We start from the raw sequence: 3,859 nt of genomic DNA, 5'->3' as shown, positions 1-3,859 counted from the left end.
TTGTGTATAAGCCACTGAGTTGTTAAGGAGTAAGTCAGAAGTAGCCCTCTCAGTAGTTTTACCTGGCCCCGACTTGGTAGATACGGTTCAGAGCAAATGTGTATTGTTCTATTTGTTGATATTTGGATACATGATTTTAGAATGCTTGAACAGTCCTTTTCTCTTACTTTATTTTCATTATTTTTTTTAAGAAAATTGGTAGTTCTCCAAATTAGACTATCATAGATTTCTTACATTTTTCCCCTATTCTCTCTGATAAGTTGTGTTTATTCACTTCTAAATTGATTCAAAGAACATCTTTCTACATGGACCTGCCACGCCCAAGTTCCTATTTGAACGTGTTCTCTTAGTTGTGTTCCTTTTCATTCTTTACCATTGTATTGTCTAATCCTAGTTTCAAGACACAACGTTACTTGCTGATTTGGATCATTAGTGTACACGTTCTCTCTCTAAGCCCCACAGCTTGCTTCCTTCCACACTAGTCTTTCTCCTCTCACACATGGCATTTCCCTTTCAGCTCTGTCCTTCTGTGCCCCTGTTGTCTGTCCAGTCGGACCCCATCCAAGGCTACCTTTTACCTTCTCTGGAAGCAAAAGAGCTCTGCAACCACTTGTCAGTGGAACTGGGTTCCCTTCATGGCAGTCTTTATGTAATAACAGTGTGAGAAAGCAGACACTCAAGGCACCAAACACAAATATGTACATGGAAAGACTGAGCTTGGACACCCATCACTTCTTAAAGGAAGATGAGTTATCACCTTTTTCTTGTCCTTAACTTTTTCAGGAATGGTGGTGATTGTTCAAAGCTTTGCAGACATAACACTTGTGTGAAGTTAGTGTTGGTTGCAAATATCCCATTCGTCTGTCCCCAACTCCTTTTATATCCCCCCCCAAATCAATGTATTTGATGTTAAAGCTACTAATATTTGTAGCATGACTGTAATTTATCATCAGCACAGACTGGTAGTGAGTGAAAGAAGGAATCACTAATAATCAGCAGGACAGCAGGGACAAACTGGTAGGCTTCCTGGCAACGTGGTTCATATCATCACCCTAGCAATGCGCTACCTAACTAGGCCAGTTCTACCTATTCTAACTAACGCAGCTAATAAAAGTCATAAAGCGCCATGGAGAAGAGAGGCTATAAATCTTGATTGTAATGACTGTCTCTCTGAGGATGGCAAAATAGCTGTTCAAAAATACAAATTTCAGTTAGCTCTTCACATCATACCAAGTTAGTTGAACCCAACTCCAACCCGTGGAGAAATGAAAGAACCAACATGAGAAGCACATTACTCATCAGTTCATTTATTCATTCGTTCTTCAAACATACCATAGCATCCCAATCTTCTACGAGTTCCCAGTCTAGAGAGGGAGAAAGATGAACCAGCAATCACAGTATCCTGCACTGAGGTTCCTTATGCAGGTAAGCCCAGTCTGATATGACCACTAGACTCCACCGGTGGAAGTCAGAACCCAGGCCACAGTCTAATTGAACATTCTCAGGAATAGGTCAGACACCCCTCCTCTCAGTATCCTGCACTGAGGTTCCTTATGCAGGTAAGCCCAGTCTGATATGACCACTAGACTCCCCCAGTGGAAGTCAGAACCCAGGCCACAGTCTAATTGAACATTCTCAGGAATAGGTCAGACACCCCTCCTCCATGTCTTCCAACTGCGAGGAACATTTCAGATTATGTAGGAATCTCCTTTAAGCTCACTCCTTAGGCTTATCAACAGTAGATTTCTCTGAAGAAATCTTACCAATGTTAGATTTGGCTGAGTTTTTATATTTTCGAAGTATATGAGAACACTTGACGGTCTTGAAGCAGGTTTTAGAGTCTCCATTACGCCCTATGTCCTATAAAAACCCGCCATATGCAATTTTGCCCCACACTCACCTTGGCAGCTGATATGGGTACCTCAGCTGATATTTCTAGATTTTTTATTTTTTGCCAATTGGGGCGTAAAACTATATATCTCATTTTTCTGATAACTAATAAGATTGAACATCTTTTCATGTGATTTTGTGTTTTCTCTTTTATAAAATCCTGGCTCAAGTATTTATTTATTTTTTTTCAGTTGGGTGGTTTATCTCTTTGTATTTATTTGAGAGCTACAAATTATTGTACGGTGATGAACAAGGTACTATGACTAAGAGTTATAAATGTATTCCACAAAGTAAGTCATTGGGAGTTATATGTTGCAAATATCATCTTTTATTTGACTTAATTTTTCTCTCTATGGTATTTCTAGACAACACAGAAATTTGCTGAATATAGTTATGTTTGTATTTTTTTTTTTATTTAATGGCTTGTAATTTTTTGTTGTTGTTTCTGTTCAGCTTAAGAAATCCTTTCCTATCTGGGGGACATCAGATAGTCTCCTAAATTAAGTTGTAAAGTGTTACAGCTTTGCCTTTGGCATTTAAATTTTTCATCCATCTGGATTCGATTTTTGTGTAGTGTGAAGTAGAGTTTCAGTTCTATTTTTCTTCCATGTGTATAAATAACCACTTTCCTAGCACCGTTTATTCCATATTTCCCTGCATATCAGATAAGCTCTTTCTGTTATTTATGAAAATTCCATGTACTTAAGTCTGTTTCTGGGATCTTGATTCTTTTAATTGGTCGATGTGTCTGTTCTTGCTCCAAATGGCTCTTTGAATTGGCCAATGTATCTGTTCTAGCCCCAATCCCCATGGTTTTAACCATCATAACTTTATTCTAATTCTAAGTTTAAAAGTTTTCTAATCTTTTTCTCAGAAATATCTTGGTTATTATGATTCTTTATTCTTCCATATACATTTCAGAATCAACTTGTAAATTTCTTCAAAAAATCCTTGTATATCCTAGTTATACAAGTGATTATGACTATGTTATATCCAGCAACCTTGATAAACATGTATTAATTCTAATAATTTATCTAAATGTTTTTTACTGTTTGAGGTTTTTCTAGGTAGGTGAATGATAACAGCTTCTTCCTTATTAATGTTTATATTTTTTTTATTGCATTAAGTTGAACTTTAGTACTTTTAATTCAAAGCTGGGTATTATTATATAATATTATATTATGTAGAATAATCTTATTCCAGATCTTAACAAAAATACTTTTAACTTTTTGCCTTTAAGTATGATGTTTCAATTAAGTTTTGTAAAGTAGTTGTTCATCAGAGTAAGGAAATTACTTTCTAACTTGCTAAGGATTTTTTTTTTAAATCAGGAATAGACAGTGACTTTATCAAATGCTTTAAAAAATGTATATTAAAATGATCATGGAGGTTTTTCTCTGGTGATGGATGGATCTACGGTTAATCCAGTTTTGTGTTTCTAGGATAAACCTAATTCGTTTGTGATGTGATTATTATTCTTCATACATTGCTAGATTGTTTGTTTATATTTTAAGATGTTTGTTCCTATATTTAGTTAAGTTTACTCTCCTTGGGTGATTTGGTTATTAAAATTAGCCAGTCTCATAAAATGAGTTAGAGGAAGTTTCTTGTTTTTCTGTTCCCTGGAGGAGTTGTGTTGGTTTGGAATTATTTGTTGATGGTGAGAATTAACATATGAAACCATCTAGGCCTTTCTTTGTGGAAAGATTTTTTAAACTACTGACTCAGTTTTTTAAGTTTGTCTGTTTTTTCTTGAGTCGGTTGTATCTTTCTAGGATTTTGAACATTTAAGTTTTCAAATTTGTTGTTGTAAAATTATTAGTGCTATCATTTGAATTATCTCTTCAGCATCTATACTTACAGTTTTCTTTTTTATTCTGATGGTATATGTTTTTTTCTCTCTCTCTCTTTCTTTCTCTCTCTTCTATTCAACCTTGCTACAAGTTTTTCAGTCTTTGCACTTTATTCT

The sequence above is a fragment of the Galeopterus variegatus genome, unplaced genomic scaffold (genome assembly GCF_000696425.1).
Source record: "Galeopterus variegatus unplaced genomic scaffold, G_variegatus-3.0.2 Scaffold7533, whole genome shotgun sequence".
Lineage (NCBI taxonomy): Eukaryota > Metazoa > Chordata > Mammalia > Dermoptera > Cynocephalidae > Galeopterus > Galeopterus variegatus.
This window is presented reverse-complemented; position numbering follows the sequence as displayed.